The sequence below is a fragment of the Balaenoptera borealis genome, assembly GCF_965194805.1.
Source record: "Balaenoptera borealis genome assembly, chromosome: 19".
Classification (NCBI taxonomy): domain Eukaryota; kingdom Metazoa; phylum Chordata; class Mammalia; order Artiodactyla; family Balaenopteridae; genus Balaenoptera; species Balaenoptera borealis.
In genome coordinates, this window is record NC_138878.1 from 20,253,075 (window position 1) to 20,273,353 (window position 20,279).

General features: G+C 40.7%; 1 protein-coding gene across 1 annotated transcript in view; it reads left to right on the plus strand.

The window, feature by feature from the left end:
• The window catches only part of CDH11 (cadherin 11), a 149,874-nt gene that overhangs the window by 12,164 nt on the left and 117,431 nt on the right, over positions 1–20,279 (plus strand). The window lies entirely within an intron of this gene.

The window sequence follows — 20,279 nt, forward strand, 5'->3', positions numbered from 1 at the left end:
GCATTTCAGCTTCTGTGTGGTACTCCCTGACGGGTCACCGTGGACACAAATCCAGATCACAAACCAAGAATGACCAACTAAACATAGGTGAGGCTGGTTGGGCAGCTACATCAATAGTTATCTTTCCATTGTCTGTTTTTAAAGCATGCATATTTAAAGGTTTTAAATATTTCACAACATATTTAAAGGTTTTATAAAATATTTCATTGACAATAGCAGCAAAACTGTGTTTAAATTCCAAATCCAAATTGAAAATCCGGCGTACTTTATGCAAACAACTCCAATTCACAACACTTTGCCCTAAAATATCCCAATAGCGAAGGGAGCTTGCTCTTGAACTGTCTCACTCCACTATAGACTTCATATATAGACACAGCTGTAGTATAAGGTGTAGTTTTCATTTTTATTATTATTCTTGGGAACTTAAGAAGCACTATATAAACGAAGCATCACTATTAGTATTATTAGAGTAAAAACTGCAATTTAGCAGTTAGAACTGGGCACACTCACCTTCAAAGTAATGCATTGGCGATTCTTGTGTTTTATTCATCACTGTTCCTCCTGCAAACCTTACAGAGAATCTTCAACTTCAGCAAACCTCCACAGTGCGTTTGGGAGCATTAGTCAGGAGACTAATGCAGCCTGAGAGGAGATGCCTTTGAAGTGAGGGATGGATCCTACGGAATCATTTCAGCTGCTCTCTCCCCATGAACCCCCTCCTGCCGTGCCCCGCATTGCAAGCCAGAGAGGGACCCAGTTTTCACTTACACAGAGGCATGCCTCATGTTCTTTTCTTATTGGATGCTTAACTTCTGTCTCATTTCTCATGAATGGAGAAAGATAACCTGTCAGCAAGTTTGCAGCCAATTGCTGACAGATTTTCCCTAATAGGCTGCCCTGTGGTTTCCTCCTTCTAGGCAGACCAGCCTAGTGAAACCCTGGCGTTCTGATAAATAGCTGTGTGGCCTTGGGCAAGCCAATTAACCTCAGTTTCCTCATCTGTAAAGTGGCCTTTTGGGTCCTTTCCAGCTCTAAAATGGTCTGGCTCTCAAATCTTCTTCCCCAAATCACTTGGCATGGTGCCTTCTGACCATCACATCTCAGCATTCTGGAGAAGGAGCCATGCAGACAAAAACGCCAGGATGTAAATGCACAGCTTTGTTTTGCCTGCTGGTGATAGTGGGCAGAGGAGGCATGCAGGGTGGTGAGTTTGGGACTCTTTGTGAAGTATGTTGCATGTCAAATTTAGGGCTTTGGACTTCATTCCCTAGGTTCTAGGGAGCCTTTGTGAGTTTAGAGCAGGGGAGTGATGTGTTCAATGCTTTATTAAATGATTTCTGGACCAGCACTGAGAAGAACTGACAAAGGGGCAGAGACTGTAAACAGGGAAACTGACAGGAAGCCGGGACTAGAGGGCAGCATTATTACAATCACTGACGTGTACTGAGCATTTACTATGTGCACACGCAGTGCTCAGCACTTCCCATAAATTATCTCAATCCATCCTCACTACAACCTTAATGAGGTGGAAGCTATAGTTATCCCCATTTATAAAACGTGGAAACCAAGACTCAGGGTAGTTAAACAATTTTCCCCAGTGTTACGTCGCTGGTAAGTGGACAATCAGGGATTTGAACAGAGAGATTTTATGTTCTTCACTGCTCTGTTACAGCAAGACAGACTTAAGAGGCTTCCAGGATAGGTTCATGAGACTTGCTACTGATTGTCGGTAAGGAATGGGAATGGATATTTTGCCAAGCGCTTACTGAGTGCCTGCTACTGAGCCTTCCAGAGATTATCTCTTTGCATCTTCCCAATAAACCCCAATATCACACTGATAGACAGTTGCAAAGGATTTGAACTCAGGACCTGAAAGAACCAGAAAGCTTTTCCTGTGACTCTTCTAATGCATCCCAAATTGCTGGATTCTTGGCTTTCTCCCCACCTGGGATGATTTATAGATGACACCAAATATTGTTTTCTGTCATGTGCTCATACGACTTAACTATTTTAAAAGATATGTTAGGCAGGAAAGTTGTGATTCCATGATCCATGTTCTCTCTTGATATTTTGGTTCCTGTCCAGCCCTGGCATAGGTGAAGGGAAGATGCCATCAGCAGTGTCACAGAAGAACATTTATCTGGCACCCAGGGTTCAGAATGTGTTTCTAGGGGATGTTGAGAGAAGACATGCAAACCCAGTCTTTGTCCTTCAGTGGGCACTCTCTACTTCCGCAGCAAAGGTGGGAGAAGAGAGTCACACTGCAGCTGCTCTGATGCATATTAATAAGGACCCAGGTTTCTGAGAGAGAAAAGAATCATCTACACTGGATTTGAAGAGGACATGAAGAGGGAACAGATTTGACACTCCAAGCTAGGACTCAAAAACAAATGCAATTGCGAACACCAACCTGGCAAAGTCTTGTTCAAAGAGATGAAGTCCACGGGGTCTCTGTGCTTAGTATTTCTTTGTCTGCTCTCATATTCTTTGAGCATTTTCATCTGTATTCCCCTTGATCCATCCATTTCCTCATCCCTAATTTGTTAATCAACTCACCGTGGGACAAGAGGGAACTCACTTCCCTTGTCTGGATTTGTTTCCTCTTTTGTAGAATAAGAAGGTTCCAATGGAAAACTGCCTCCCTCAGGAAGAACAGCTGAACTCTGTTTAAAAAAGTCCAAAAAAGAAGAGTCAGTCACCCTGCTTGACCCAGAGAATACCTGTATTATTCTCCTCTTAACCCAGCTCCTGGACTTCAGATTTTCATTTGGACCGTGAAAACCAAATGGGTGGTAGGCTCTTGGAAACTCAGAACTTAGTCCTCAGCTCTGGCAAAGAGCCTCCAGAACCTGTTCCAAACTCATTTAAATCAACGGTTATAAAAACAAAGCAAGTGAGACAAGCTTTGTGGGTAAGAATGTCAATTGATTAAATTCATGGAAATAGCATCACTCCTCAAAGATTGCCTGCCTTTGCTTAATGTTGAAAATATTGATACTATCTCTAGGATTGTTTCCCCTGTTTTTACATTTGCATGGGAAATGACTCGACTAACATTTTTTTCTGAAGATGGGTTTCTTCCTCTGAGAAAGTTACATTGACCGTATCGGTTTGGCCCACTGATCATGCCTCCCCATGCAGGGCTGATTTGGATGCAAAAGGGAGCTGTTTTAGAAACAGTAACTTTACCTGCTTTGTTGCACAGGGCTCAGTTGAGCTCGCTACTGGAGAGCATTGAGAATGCCATTCACATGCTCTTGAATGCGAGAAATTATGCTAACACAACTTTAATTTTTGTACCAAATTGAACAAAACTAACTAACAAAACTAACTAACTAAGAAATTAGTTTGTCAGAAATAATCACGGCTCTTGCAGAGGTGCCAGGTTGGCTAGTTCCTGAAACGTGACTGTTACTTCGTGAGGTGACATTTGTGTTGGGCGGGTGTGTAGATGGAGGTCATCCAGCGTGCTGGACCCAGTTACACCCCCTGGGGAATTCCTAGGGGCCATTCCTGGCAGAAGCTTACCCCAGCTAGGAATATTCCCTCATCTCCCACTGTATTTGGCTCCCCTTCCGCCTCATTCCCAGTGCCCTGCTGGGCCTTGTGCAAAAATAAGACAAAACAAAACAAAACAACCCTTTATGTAAATAGTTTGATTTCTATGAAATTTATGCTTGACCTTAAATAAAGACATTGTGACTTGATGCTGTGTCTACAAAGGTGACCCTGGGGATGCAATGTAGTTTGGGAAAGGCTTCTGTCACTCATTATATTGAACATGTAGAAATGTTTTAAATCTATTATCTGTGAGGCCAGAAGTCTTTTGGCTTCATATTTCATAGGCTAACTTTTGAATGTTATTTCCCCAAAGCACTCAATAATTTTTGCAGGATCCAGGACACTGCTAATACTTCTGAGTTTCCAAAGTCAGCGTGGGTTCCTCCTCATCTTTTGGGGTTTCTCTTTTGCGCTAATGCAGCACAGAGTGATATAAATTCAATATCCTCTCAATGCCCTGTCGTGCCTTCATAACAACAGTAAAAATGTGTACCATTCCTTGATGATCTTGATAACGTGCTTTAAGTTCATTATCTCTAGTTCTGTGGACAGCAGGGAAAGTCTGATCTGAGTATAGAGCAATGATTAAAAGCTCACTGTGAAGAAGGTTCAGACTAGGAAGGTTGAGATTTCACTGCCACCATTTTTCAGCATGTGTGGCCATGTGTATATAACTTATCCTTTTTTTGTATCAGTTTTCTCATCTGCACCGTTGGGATGACAACGGCATCTACAAAGATCTGAGTACTTAGTAAATGTTATCTAATAATCTGTGAGTGAGAAGTGTATTGTTATTTCTGTTCCACAGAGAGGCAGTGGAGATGCAGTGAGTTTAGACACTCTTGCCCTGGGTTACTAGCCAGTGTCACGCCGAGTGACACTGTGGATATTGTATCCAAGTTCAAGGACTCCAAATTCATTTGTTCCTTTCTGTTCCCTCTACTAAAGTTTACTCAGCTATTGTTTCTCTCTTCCACCCCAAACTCTCATCTGGATTTGATGAGGACTAGTTTTCCATTGCTTATGAAGGTTTCATGCTGTACTTCTTAAAAAATTGACATAAATAATGCTCTCTTTCCCAGCATGACTCATATTTGCATAGCTCTGAGGATGTTAAGAACTCAATTTTCTCCACTAAATCCTTTGGTTTTGAGCTTTTGTATGTTTATAATTGAAATATCAGAACGATAGCTCTCTAAGCCAGTGCTGTCCAATGGACATGTAATGCAAGCTACCAATGTGAGCCACACATGTAATTTAAAATTTTCTAGTAGTACAATTAAAAAAGTAAAAAGGAAATATGTGACAATTTTAATAATGCATTTTAAGCCAATATATCCAAAATATCATGATGCGTAATTAATATAAAATGATTGATGTGATATTTCTCATTCTTTTTTTCATACTAAGTTTGAAATCTAGTGTGTATTATACACATAAAACACATCTCAGTTGGAACTAGACACATTTTAAGAGCTCAGTAGCCACTTGTAGCTAGTAGATACTGTGTAGATAGAGCAGGTCTTAATTTTTCAAAGGACAATTTATACAACAAAAAATTTTTAAACAACTATTGGTGAGGAAGATGCCCTGTAAGACACATTATTATGTTATCTAGTTTTATTCTCAAAACAACCCTGTACTTTCACCCTTATTTTTCAGACAAAGAAACTTAAGGCTCAGGTTATGTAACATGCTTATCATTATGCAGCTGGCAAGATGCAGAACTTGAATTTAGATTTCACAGGGAATTCCCTGGCGGTCCAGTGGTTAGGACTCCGCACTTCCACTGCAGGGGATATAAGTTCAATCCCTGGTCAGGGAACTAAGATCCCGCAAGCCGTGCGGCACAGCCAAAAAAAAAAAAAAAAAAGAATTTAGATTTCACAAATTTTGTCTCCCTTTCCAGGGCTCTTCCTACAATACTATAACCACCTGATGATGATGATGATGGTGATGCCACGATGATGAAACATTAGTAATATTAGCATAATAACTTTGTTAACCCCTGGTATTGGTGAATTTATAACACTTTCTCTTACATTGTCTCACTTAAGGTTGTGTTTATTCACATATGATAACACAATCCTTTAAAATAAGTACTTACATCCTAAAAGAGCCCTGAGCAGTTTGGAGATAGAAAGGTCCAAAGCGAACCAAAAAGATGTGATAACTCAGTGAACCCAGCTGCTTCCAATGCCAGGTTTATCCAGGAAATCAGATTCATGTGAAGGTTAGAGAGAGTTTCAGTGGAACGTATAATATGAACAGTAGGGAGATGCAGTGTGGTGCTTGGGCCATGTGGGTACACACGTGTGTGAACATGCTTGTGTTAAGACCTGGACAGAGGGAGACAAGGAAGGCGCAGGAGACAGGTTCACAGCCACATGTCAGTCTTGGCACCTTTTGAACCACATCTTCCTTAGCCCCCTTCTTTAACACTTCTTAGCTCCATTGCAGCTCTCCCGAGTCTCCATCCCAAAGCTGGGTCTAACAGAGGGATCCATAGAAAGGGGATGGCCAAGATAGAGTCATTCTTACCTACACCCAGAGATAATCATGGCTTCTAGAGGTAGGAGTGAGCTAACGTTGACACAAGCTTCAGACCTTGCAGTGTGGGCTACCTGTGAGTACAAAGCAAAATACGTTAGATTAAAAATGCGTCATCCATCAATCCATACATTTAGCAAGTTTTCATGAATACACTGATAATCAGTTAGGCTGGAGATAAAAGGGTGGACAAGACAGACATAGTTTCTACTCTTATGGACCTTATATTTTAGTTTGAGGGGAAAGCCAATAAAATATAAACAAATAAACAAAATATTTTTTCAGTAATGATGAGTGTGATCTGTAAAACATGGCAATGTGATGTGTTAGGAAATGACTGACATTTAAGAATGACAGCCACGCTCTCTGCCCATCCCAGCTGAGGAGTACAGCTGATGAAGATGATTGTGATGTTATTTACCATTACTGGGGGCCTACAAAGTGATGAGTAGAGGAGAAGAAGGAAGGAAGAAGGAAAATAGAAAAAAGAAGAAGAAAAGTGAAAAGGAAGGAAGGGAGGAATGGAGGGAGGGAGAAAAGGAGGACAGGATATCAGTGTCATGGTTGACATTTTTCATAAATGATTACAGGGAATCCCAACATTTGTTCTGAGAGTCGGGTCCCCTCATGTTGAAGGACAGCCCCAGAGAGGGAAAGGAACTTGACCAGCAACACAGGTGAGGTCAGGGCTCTGCCAAGGGCAGAACCTGGGCCTCTTGGTCACGGCATGTGTGTTCATGCCCGTGTCTCCTCATGGGTGTTCTTTGCCTTTATGCCAGGGATGGTCTGTCTTAGCAGCGATGTATTGGATGCCCGTGTCTCCTCATGGGTGTTCTTTGCCTTTATGCCAGGGATGGTCTGTCTTAGCAGCGATGTATTGGATGCCCGTGTCTCCTCATGGGTGTTCTTTGCCTTTATGCCAGGGATGGTCTGTCTTAGCAGCGATGTATTGGATGCCCGTGTCTCCTCATGGGTGTTCTTTGCCTTTATGCCAGGGATGGTCTGTCTTAGCAGCGATGTATTGGATGCCCGTGTCTCCTCATGGGTGTTCTTTGCCTTTATGCCAGGGATGGTCTGTCTTAGCAGCGATGTATTGGATGCCCGTGTCTCCTCATGGGTGTTCTTTGCCTTTATGCCAGGGATGGTCTGTCTTAGCAGCGATGTATTGGATGCCCGTGTCTCCTCATGGGTGTTCTTTGCCTTTATGCCAGGGATGGTCTGTCTTAGCAGCGATGTATTGGATGCCCGTGTCTCCTCATGGGTGTTCTTTGCCTTTATGCCAGGGATGGTCTGTCTTAGCAGCGATGTATTGGATGCCCGTGTCTCCTCATGGGTGTTCTTTGCCTTTATGCCAGGGATGGTCTGTCTTAGCAGCGATGTATTGGATGCCCGTGTCTCCTCATGGGTGTTCTTTGCCTTTATGCCAGGGATGGTCTGTCTTAGCAGCGATGTATTGGATGCCCGTGTCTCCTCATGGGTGTTCTTTGCCTTTATGCCAGGGATGGTCTGTCTTAGCAGCGATGTATTGGATGCCCGTGTCTCCTCATGGGTGTTCTTTGCCTTTATGCCAGGGATGGTCTGTCTTAGCAGCGATGTATTGGATGCCCGTGTCTCCTCATGGGTGTTCTTTGCCTTTATGCCAGGGATGGTCTGTCTTAGCAGCGATGTATTGGATGCCCGTGTCTCCTCATGGGTGTTCTTTGCCTTTATGCCAGGGATGGTCTGTCTTAGCAGCGATGTATTGGATGCCCGTGTCTCCTCATGGGTGTTCTTTGCCTTTATGCCAGGGATGGTCTGTCTTAGCAGCGATGTATTGGATGCCCGTGTCTCCTCATGGGTGTTCTTTGCCTTTATGCCAGGGATGGTCTGTCTTAGCAGCGATGTATTGGATGCCCGTGTCTCCTCATGGGTGTTCTTTGCCTTTATGCCAGGGATGGTCTGTCTTAGCAGCGATGTATTGGAGTAGTGCTATGCATCTCCCGGGGCTTCTGAGAGGTGGATGAATGTGTACAACAAGTTTGTGTAAGTAAATGGTTGAAATGGATAGATTTATTAGAGTAGAGTTCCTCTGAGTAATGAAAAGAAGCGTTGAGACGATGCCTGGAAGAATATAGCCCGTGCATGTTGGAGGGATTGCTTTGAGGGAGAAAGTTATTAGATTTTCACTTCTGACAATATAAAAAAAGCAACTAAATGTCCATATCAGGAAGAAACATTTACATTAAATCTGAACTTCTGCCTTCATAAGAGATGTTAACTATTAGTGGAAGAACAGAGAATTGTTTTCTCAGAGGGCATTAAACATAGCAATTGTCTACCCATCTTGCATATCACCAATAAATGCCATTCTGGTGGAGATACCCTGGTTGCCTCTTAATCCAACTTCCTTAAATTCACTGTCTCTTAGGTTTTCTTAAGAAATCTGAAATTTTACTTTTGGATGCAGGTAAGGAGACATTGAACTGCCATTCAGGGGAGTTAAAATGTGTCCCTGACTGCTGTCAGGAGATTGTATAACCCCTTCCATTTCTTTTGAGTATGAAATTTTCTGTAGTTTCCCATTTGTAAATATTGATGTATGCATAGTGCCTCATCCAGGATTCTATGAGGGAAACGGAATCAATAGGATATACATATATTAAGAGATTTATTGAGAGGAATTGGCTTAAGCTATTGTGAGGGCTGGTGAAGCATGTCTGAAACCCAAAGGGCAGGTGGGCAGGAAGGACGGACGGGAGCTGCAGGGTGTGAGCTCATGCTTCAGTCCTCAGGTGGGATTTCCTCTTCATTGAAGAAGCTTCCATTCTCTTCTTAAGGCCTTTCAACTGGTTGAATCAAGCCCACCCTGATTATCTAGGATAATCTTCTTTACTTAAAGAAAATTGAGTCTAGAGTTTAATTACATCAACAAAATGCCTTTGCAGCAACACCTCGATTAGTATTTGACTATATAACTAGAGACTATAACCTAGCCAAGTTGACACATAAAGCTGACCATCACATGTAGTAACTACATTTTCTAAAAACTATATTTTAGATGGTGTAGTATAGTAATCAAAGGGTATAAAGAGTATGAAGGAATGTAAAATATGGTATTTCTCTTAACAGTGTGAGAATATGGTCGGCCATACCCAGCTGTCTAGAGCTCATCTCTTCCAAAGATGTTTGGAGACATCTTTGCATACAACCAAGTAGTTGTGATTCTGTCTTGAAACTCACTATGATGTCACACTGAGAGGCAATGCAGCAGACTGGACAGAGCTAGGAGTGAGGCCAATCTGGACTCAAAGCCTGGCTGTGCTATGTAAGAGCCATGTGAGTGCGTCTGTGACTTAACTGCACGAGAGAATAATACACTGCCTCGTAAGTTCTGGTGAGATTCACTTGAGACTTGAGACAGGCTTGTGCAGTGGAAGGCGATATACATACATACATGCATAGCTATGTGTATGTATGTATGCAAACACATACACATGCACACAGAAGCTATTTTAGCAAGCATCCATTTATACACTAAGCATCTACTAGGTAATAGCCACAGTGCTAGGTACTAGGCACATTGAGGTAAAACTATCACAGTCTCTTCCCTTAAAGTGCTAATAGTCTGGAGAAGGAGGATATAATTAAATTGGTAATTGCAGTATGTTCTGATCCATGCTGTAATGCACACATTTAGAACCATAAAAAGGCCTCTTAAATGTTGAATAACTGAAAGCAAAATTAATTAGCTAGAACTCTATTCTTTGAGTTTATGCTCCTTGGATGACCATGAGGACCAACTCTGCCTTAATAAGGAATTACTATGTGTTAGGGTTTAACTAAAGCTCTGGACAGGCTGCCAGGAGAAAGGTGACTGGATTCCCAGAGGTTGGCCAGGTGAAGAGCTTACACAGTATGGTTTATTTACTTGTCCATTTATTTATGGCTGTTTCTGTTCTTAAGAGAAGTTGAAATGACCTTCATAAATACCAGCTCTACACTAAGATTTCAACAAAATAAAGTTAAAAAGAAATTAAGATGGGGGGAAGCAAGAGGAAGGTTGTAAGGTAGAGCAAGAAACTTCACTGAAAAGCACACCATAATTTATGACGTACAGCACTGTTTCCTAGTAACCTAAGCAGCTGGAGAAACACCAAGAGTTAGACAACCACCACAAATGAAAAATGCATTAGTTTCCAGGTGAGACAAAACATTTCTTGGCACTGATGCCAGTAGAATTTCTTTCAAAGAGACTTATAAAGAGACCAGTGCCTTTAACAGTATAACAATAAGCCCAGAAAACTGCACACATAGTATACATATGTATTTATATATATATGTATAGATGTGTGTGTGTATATGTATGTATACACACATACCTCTAGGGTTGCTTAATTCAAGTGGGGGCCCAAGCATACTAGACCAGCTTAGTAATCAAGATTCTTAGGTAGTGGCACTTGCATGGAATTTAGAAGATCCTGTCTCAGTCCAGCATCTCCCCAGTCCTCTCCACGTTCCTTTAACACACTGCTCCATAGCTTCCTCCCAGAAGGAGCCAAGAGGACGTGGGTTAGAAACAGAGGAATATAACCAGGTAAACCAGAGCTGCTGATTGTTCTAGAACCACACCACTCTTCAGAGTATTGGGCTTGGAGCCACTGAGAGCCCTGAGTTCTGGGCATCTCTGCCTCTAGTCTCCTCTACTAGCTTCATACAAGGCTTTTCTCTTTGTGGCCCCAGAGTTTACCTGTCTATGAGTGGGTCACTGGACTCCTAAAAGTCTTTGGGTCTCAGAAATAAATAGTGAACAGGTACAGCATCCAAGGTGGGTTTTAGCCTTTGGCCTCCCATGAACTCCTGAGAAAAGAGATTTTTTTTTTTGTCATTACTGGAAGCTTAATGAATCTGTTTAGTATATCACATCACTACATAAACAACATTAACACAGGGTTCTTTTTATTTATATACAGACGTACCTTGGAGATAGTGCAGGTTTGGTTCCAGACCACTGCAGAAAGCAAGTCACACAAATTCTTTGGTTTTCCAGTGTGTGTGAAAGTTACACTGTAGTCTACTTTATACTGTAGTCAAGTGAGCAACAGCATTATGTCTAGAAACATGTACATGCCTTAATTAAAGATACTTTATTGCTAAAAAATGCTAATCATCATCTGAGCCTTTAGCAAGTCCTAATCTTTTTGTAATAGTCACATCAAATATCCCTGATCACAGATCACCATAACAAATATAACAATAATGGAAAAGTGTGAAATATTGTGAGAATTTCCAAAATGTGACACAGAGATACGAAGTGAACAAATGCTTTGGGAAAATGGCACCAATAGGCTCGCTCAGCGCAGGGTTGCCACAGACCTTCAATTTGCAAAAAAAAAAAAAACCAAAAAACAATATCTGCAAAGCACAATACAGTGAAACACAAGAAAATAAGGTATGCCTGTATTTTCCTGTAAGGAAAAGCCTCTCAGGATGAGGAGAAACCACAGTGTCTGCTGTAGAATCATGGTTAATGGTCTTGTGCAGGAATGGGACAATGAGCCTACGATTTGAGCTGAGTTATAAGAGAACTGGGGAGATGTGTCTGTGGACCAGGTAAATGGCCACCTGGCACCTGGCCTGGGCTTGGTCACATAGCTGTAGCCATGTCCCACAGCTCCTCTGTGTCCCAGGAGTCCCTACCAATAATTGGAAGATAGTGACAGCTGCCATCTATATTATGGTTGATGTGCAAATGGCTATATAAAGAGAGAATTATACTTAGGGATTTGATAGTGCCAAAGACACCAAGAAAAGGGGTTCCTATCACTTTTTATATTTTTTATTTATTTATTTAATTTATTTATTTTGGCTGCGTTGGGTCTTTTTTGTTGCACGTGGGCTTTCTCTAGTTGTGGTGAGCGGGGGCTACTCTTCGTTGCATTGCGTGGGCTTCTCATTGCGGTGGCTTCTCTTGTTGCGGAGCACGGGCTCTAGGAGCACGGGGTTCAGTAGTTGTGGCATGCAGGCTCAGTAGTTGCGGGTCAGGGGCTCTAGAACACAGGCTCAGTAGTTGTGGCACACGCACAGGCTTAGTTGCTCCGTGGCATGTGGGATCTTCCCGGACCAGGGCTCGAACCTGTGTCCCTTGCATTGGCAGGCGGATTCTTAACCACTGCGCCACCAGGGAAGTCTGGGATTCCTATCGCTTTGGTCCAAAGGACTTCCATTTCCCTTCACTCAGTGTGAGTGAGCATCTCTTTCCTCTGCTCCAGGCTTAGAGATAGCATCACCAAGAAGCTATGGAAGAACACTGCCCTGGGAGTCAGGAATTCCAGATTCTCACCCAGATTCTGTCATTTTTTTAGTTATACTTCGGGCAATTAACTTTCCCTCTTGGGGCATCTGTTTACATTTTCTTTTTAAATAATGGAGCTAAACTTGGTGACCTCTCAGAACCTTTCCAGGTCTGAGAGTATACCAGGTACTAATTACAGTTCTACAAGACGGAGCTATGTGAGTGAACCAGACAGACCCTGCCCTGTATGAGACTTCTGTTGGAAGAGGCAGAACATCCATGATAGGACCATCTCAGATTGGGGTAGTTGTCATAAAGCACATAAATAGAGTCATGTAATAGAAAGAGCTGAAATGGCTCACTCAAGCTAAGGAGACCCAAGAAGACGTCTCTGAAGAAGTGACATAATTTGATGTTCCTCTTCATCCTTGCAAACTAAACAGTTAAAATGACATCTGAAAGAATAGCTTTGTCCTTTGCAAATTCATCTCAGCAATAGCATTAGATGACAGAACTGATTTACAGAGAGGTCTCCTGCACTAAATTCTTTGTGGAATGTGCCAGGATATAAATAAAGGAAAATAAATAGAGAAGATCTTTACATCTTGAGCAAGCTCTGGACATTTATAGCTCTGGGACAGGGATGGGGCTCCATAAATAATTTTCAAGATGCAATAGACATGTTAATCAATTCAGAGAATGTTTATTGAGCACCTACAATGTGCCTGACTTTAAGCAGGGAACTGAGGCTAGGATGTTTAATCATCTAGAATCTTCCTGCAGAAAAGCCTAGTCTAGAGAGAGAAGCAGTATGTAAAAATAAATATCTCTCTCCCACTGTAACAGTGGTGGTGGGAAGGGATATGGGACACTCAGGGACATTGGTAACAGTGCTGGTTTGCTGAGGTATGATCAAAACAGTTCACAGAAAACACTAAGGATGAGTGTTTCAGTGCAAAAAATAAACCACCGAAGTTATTTTAAAGTAATGATATTATTTCTGCTGAGATTTTACAATATTCATCTCACATTTTGGGGAATTAATACTAAAGAAGTAGCTTGAAATGTTAAAAAAATCAGATGCACAAAATATTCATCATAGCAAAAAAAAAAAAAAAAGAAAAAGAGAAGAATGCTTAAATATCTATCAAGAGTAGATCAGTTAAATAAATTATGGTATATTTTTATGGTGGGCTGTAATTGTCACTGGAAGTATTCACAAAGAAGATGTAGCTACATGGACATATGCTTAGAGTCAAATGTTAAGAGGTGCAAAGTAGGCCACTGAATTATCTGTTCAGTGTGATTTCAACTTTCTACATACACACACCAGAGGATGGAAAGGAGTCATGGAAAGGAGTCATTCTGAAATACCAGTGGCAATTATGTAGTGAGGGTATGATGAATTATTTTGTTTTCTTTTAAAATTTTATCATTTTTCATTTTTTCATTACTGCACATTAGTACTTGAGAAAGAAACATGTTGAACATAACTCCAAACCTAGGGTATTTGGAGAAGAATGAAATAGTGGTTCCTTCTAGTTCAGTCTGTTTCTGATGAATTAGTCATTATTCCTCTGGAACAGAAGCTGAACCTTGAATTTAAAAATAAACTTTACATTTTGTTTTTAATTCTAGGCTTTTGCAATATCGCAATTCATTTCTACTGTCCACATTTTTTTTTCCTCTCTCCAAATTTAAATGAAGCAAGAGTAGAAAGCATATGTGAGTTTAGAAAATCTGGTTTTATTGTGTGTTTCTGTTGGCAGTCAGGAAGAGCTAAGGAAAAGGGCAGATCTATTAGAAATAAAAAGGACCTTAGCATAGCCATTTTATAGCTAAGAGCGGTAAGGCTTAAAGATGAGGGGTGGTTTGCCTATGGTCACGTGGCTAGTTTATAGGGACATTAGGCATCATCATGGTACAGATGTGGAGAGTAAGGCTAGGAAGGATATGGCCCAAGATTCAGTGTTGTTTTGGTGGTGATGGTGGTGCTGTTTGTAGAGGTATTGGTGATAATGATGATCATGGTATTTAGAGGCAGAATGAAGACTAGGGATCATGCTCAGTTAGAAGTTCAATGCAGTCGTCGTAAGAGTGTAGAACCTTCAGGATACATCCTTTTAAAACCAGAAGCACAATGTCAGAAAGAGAGCCAGTACTAAATCAGACAGAACTTAAGGTCTAGATTTAAGCATTGCTATTCCATGAAAACTCAGAACATGTCAATTTTCAGAATAGAAATGTTTATCTCCATATCTGAATTTTAAAATTCATTGTGCATATGTTCTGTGATTTAAAAGTAACAGTCTTTTCCATTTTTCTCATTCTATTGCAAATTGCAATTGCACCATGCTATCAAAAAGTTATTTAGTGACAACTTCTGGGGAGCCAAAAAGTTTCCTGTAATTTGCATATATTTTCCACATTTGGAATGCTAGTGATTACATTTTTTTGTGTTCACTTAAAATAATATATTATTATTGAAAATAAATATAATAATAAATGCAAAATGTTGGCTCTAATGACATATGCTAAACATTTTCACAGTGCAGCACAGCATATGCTTAGTTCTTCATTAAGAGATTTTAAAATAACTCGTATTTAGCAAGAATACATTATCTTTTATTCAAAATTAATTATATGCTGTTTTGTGTGCCATAATTTAAAGTGCTACCCACTTCTAATATGTAATACGCAAAAGAAACTATGGTTACAATTCATTAGAATTGGCTTCTTTCCTTTGCAATTTAGTGGCATAATGAATACATAGAGCTGAAATGCTATTTGCTACTTGAATCAAAAGTTACATGAAGTGCTGATAACTAACAGTTACAAATCCTTCATTTTTTTAAATCACAGCATGCCTCAAGAGAATGGAATAAGTCATGAGAGTAGTTCAGGCATAATTAGTTATTTTGCCATTCTTTGATAGTTTTTTTCTAATATAAATTCATTTATTTATTTATTATTTATTTTTGGATGCATTGGGTCTTTGTTGCTGTGCACAGCTTTCTCTAGTTGCGGCTAGTGGGGGCTACTCTTCGTTGCTGTGCTTGGGCTTCTCATTGCGGTGGCTTCTCTTGTTGCGGAGCACGGGCTCTAGGTGCACGGGCTTCAGTAACTGTGGCTCGCAGGCTCTAAAGCACAGGTTCAGTAGTTGTGGCTCACGGGCTTAGTTGCTCCGCGGTGTGTGGGATCTTCCCGGACCAGGGCTCGAACCCGTGCCGCCTGCATTGGCAGGCAGATTCTTAACCACTGCGCCACCAGGGAAGCCCCTTTGATAGTTTTAAGAACAAGTTTTTAGAAGGGCTACTGAAACTAGAGGGTAGAAGAATATTTAGAAATCATTTTGTATTCTTCAAACACAGAGTGTTATTAAATTGTTTGGCATGCCCAGACAGACACTTCTTTGAAAGCAAACTATGACTTTTGTAAAGAATTTGATTCTAGGTATCTATTAAATAAATGTAACATACCTTCTTAAAAATGAAACCACTTGTCTCAAACAGTGACCTGGAGATGTATTAGTTGTCTGGTTAAGTGACTGCAACTTTTGTTTGATCATCTTCTCTTTCAACTCTTTTTCTAGTGATAAGGAAAATGATAAGGTTAAATCCTTAGAGAGGGTAATATAGCTCATGACGGGGAACCCAGAGTTGGAGCTTATGTCTCTTTGTTTAGGTAAGGCTGTTATTTGGTTTGCATGCAACTTACTCATATTGTCACTCAACCTTAATTATTAGCAATAAGTTCAATAATGGAAGCCCATGTGAATACCATGTTACCTTAAAACTAAGCAGGATGGAAGGACAAAAGCAAAGTGCATCGAAAGTGAAAATGAAAATTTCTAAATGCAGTTTCCATTTTTGAACGGTATGGTGACATCTTGACTTCTTCATTAAAAGTGACAGGACCTAAAATACTTCTACTACTACTCATGCTGACCAGGGTGAAATAAGATGAGTACTCTAATACTTTGCTGATGGGAGTATAAATCAATACCGGAGGGCATTTGTCAAAGTTTTTCTTGAGATTAAACATATACAGACCCTTCGTCTTAATTGTTTTACTTCTGGATATCTAGCCTGAGGAAACACCTGAAACACAAAGACTGAGTCACAAAAAAAAATGTTCTTCCAGGTGATTTCTTACGGTATATAAATCATACTTTAATAAAGCTGTTAAAATTTGCTCATCAGATTTTTTTTATTGGAGTCAAAAGTGAAACCATGCTAAATGACTAGCCCTTAGAGGAAATCTTTAAATAGTAGCAGTTCATTCATACAACTTAGATTTGAGAAGTCATTTGTTAGATTTATGAAGATATTTTTAATAATATGGGAAAATGTGGTATAGTTTTATCAGAAGATACATAAAAAGAATTGCATGCAAACCACAATCTTTACTTTGAAAAATAAATTTTAAAAAGCATGGTTAAAATAATTAGAAGGTAATAAACTCAGACGGTAACTAATGATGGTTATCATTGGGTGATAAGATTATCAGTAGTTCATTTTGCAGTCATTTGTTTATTTATTCAAGTAAACAACTTGAATTTGTTTTAAACCTCTGCATTTTCAAAATGTTCTTCCATGAAAATGAAATACTGTTAAAAATTAGGAGAAGGGAATTTTAAAATATTAAAATGAGTCGTTGTCTTTTAGCGGCATCTTGATGATATCAAAGGATGACCACGTGTGGCATATTTTAGAGTAGATTCAGCTATAGTCCAAAGATAGTCCTTACCTGGGAGGAGGACCCAATTAAATAGGATTGGCAAAATCCATTATCATTTCACTTTCTCAATCATAGTTACCGTGTATCAGCCTTGAGATAGCACGTGGAACATGTTACATCACAAACAATTCGCCTAATGCAATCAATTTACATAAATCCTCCCTTTGACATTTAGCCAACAGTGGGGTTTTTAATTTCCATCATTTTATCAACTGTAATCAAAGTGTTAAGAGCCTGGAATTCAGAATTTGCTCACTACAGCAGTGTGTGGCGAATGACTGGCATGAATAAGCCAGCCCTCGCTGCTCGAGACCTTCTCATGGACAGGTCGTCGGTTCCAGTCTAGGATGTAAACGCATTTCCTGCAACTTGTTAACTCAATTACACCGTTCTCTGAATTGCTGCAAACATTTTTTATACAAAGCAACTTGCAGAGTCTCTATGGTAGCTGACACTTGATAATTCCTACAGGAAGGCATGAAGAATTAGACTAAATTCCCTGGATTCTGAAAGAAAGGGAAAGCGATTAAGAGACTGAAATTGCTCAGGCTGTGCTGCTGTCATTCCTGGAGGGAGCAATCCTGTGTCAGGTGCAAAATGTAGCAGCTCTGACTACCCCGTACCTATCTTCTGGGACATTTCCAATTCACACCTGACTCTGAAGCCTGCTCTCAATTGAAAGATTCCAGGGTGTGCTGGTCTAGAGCTTCCTTTCCTCTCAAATGGTATCATTTTTTTTCTCGTTTAAAATTCACTCTGAAGGTCCTAAAGTCGAATATTTGACTTAGATGTTTTCACACACACACCCAAATTAGATGCACTTTCTCTTACTCTCTGTTGTGGAACATCTAAGAGCATACAGTTCTGTGGGATGTCCAATCTCTAGGCCAAACCCTGGCCTTCAGAGCAAAGGGTCTTAGGACCTATTTCCTTACAAGCTCTGGGATTCGTCTTTGTTTTCCAAGGGTTTTATAGGAGGTGGTCTGCACACCGTCTGCTTCCATGTTCCCGGGGACCCTGTTTCAAAGGAAGCTTCTAGGACCCTAAACCCAGCCTTGTGCAGCCGGATGTGGGGTGGGTTCTGAGAAGCTCCATTTATAACAAGTCTCCAGGTGATGGGGAAGCTCTGTAAAGTTTAAGTGCTGGGTTAGCTCTTGTCCATTTTCAGAACACGTCCACCCCTACTGCTCCATTCTTTACTTCTTAACAGCTTTCTTAACAGAGGCACATGGATACTCAGAAAGGAGGAATAAACATTCTAATGTCCCAGAACCAACAGAGATGAGTCTAGGACTTGACTTTCAAAATGTGCTCCCTGGACCAGCAGCATCTGTATCACCTGGGGTTGTGTTAGAAATGCATTTAGGGTGGTCCATCCAGTGATTTTCTGAGTCAGAAACACTTGGAGTGGTTTGAAGAAGTCATCGGGTGCTTCTGATGATTTATAAAGTTTGAGAACCACTGGTCTATGGTATAGATGCCCAGTCTCCCAGCGCTAGCTGCATGCCTTCATTTATGCAAGGTGTTCACCTTTCTGATTTCTGTAAAGGATGAGACAGTGCTTTCCTTCAGACCACAATTCTTTTTAGAGAAGCTCACAGACCTAAAGATCCAGAAGAGATTTTAGAATCAATGTCATAGGCAGATGATGCCTTTAAAACAGATAGCGGTCCTACCAGGAAGAGGGAAAAGTTTGGTCTCTTAAAAGCAGCCTTCAGCTAGTCTGACAAGACCCACTGGGTTTTAAATTAGAAGACAGGCTCCTAAGTTGAAGCTGGTTCAGTTGTATCTTAGTATTGACATGTACCAGCTGTGCAGCTTTTGGGAATGCTCAAGATTATCTGACAGCCTTACTTTTCATATCTGAAACAGATATAATGAGAGTTCCTTTCTTTCACATGGCGATTTTGAGGCAGTGAGTGAAAAGGGCTTTGCTGAGGGCCCGGTAATCAGCAAGTGCCCAAAGAATGTCAGAAGACCTGTAACCATGGATATGCATTGCAGTTTTCTGATCTTTAGTTCCCTCATTTTAAATTGGAAGTAATTGTAGTGCCTAAAAGTGGTGAGTTTCAGTAATAAAAAAACGGAACTGAGTGAATCTACGCAGCAATAGAATCTCAGATCTTCCTATGAAAGATGAGAGGACAGAGACTGGACCTGTCTGCATCCCCAGCCTCCAGGACTGGTTTCAGCACATGTCCAGCGCTTGCTGAATAGACACGTGTGCAATTAATCAAGAGCTAAATTTTACAAAAGGAGCTATTTTCAGAATCTAGTTATATACTATATTCTTAAGATAATCTAGATATCTTATTTTGCTTATGATAATCTTTATGATAATATTGTTTATGATAATTATGCTTATTAGTAGGAGCAAAATTCTTTGTCTGATACTCCCAACAACCCCATGAGGAAGGTAGAAGGTACTTATCTCGTTTTACAGAGAAGGAACCCAAGTCAGGGAGCTTGGGTAAACTGACTACGGTGGAATGGAGTGACACTTTAGGTTATCTGACCTCAGGGCACCTATGCTTAATTATTCCGCTTGCTGCTTTAACACTCTGGGCGACTTTAGCTGGTATTCCCTAGAAATAAGCAACAGGGGTGGACGAGGTTAGAAATAACTTTTTAAGTACCTGTGGGAAACATGGAAAACGAAATTATGGAAACATGGAAAAAGAAATTATGCACTTGGATGAATCAGTGATTTTTTTAAAGCCTGTAGCTATAAGCTAATTAACTCCTAGCCAAAGTGAGAAAAGAAAGGTTTTCTTTTTTGTTCTTAATATAATGTTAAGGGCTTCCCCGGTGGCGCAGTGGTTGAGAATCTGCCTGCCAATGCAGGGGACACGGGTTCGAGCCCTGGTCTGGGAAGATCCCACATGCCGCGGAGCAACTGGGCCCGTGAGCCACAATTACTGAGCCTGCGCGTCTGGAGCCTGTGCTCCGCAACAAAACAGGCCGCGATAGTGAGAGGCCCGCGCACCGCGATGAAGAGTGGCCCCCACTTGCCGCAACTGGAGAAAGCCCTCGCACAGAAACGAAGACCCAACGCAGCCATAAATAAATAAATAAATAAATAATTTAAAAAATATATATATAATGTTAAACTCTGTTCTTGTTAGATATAATACAGAAAACACAAAGACAATTGTGC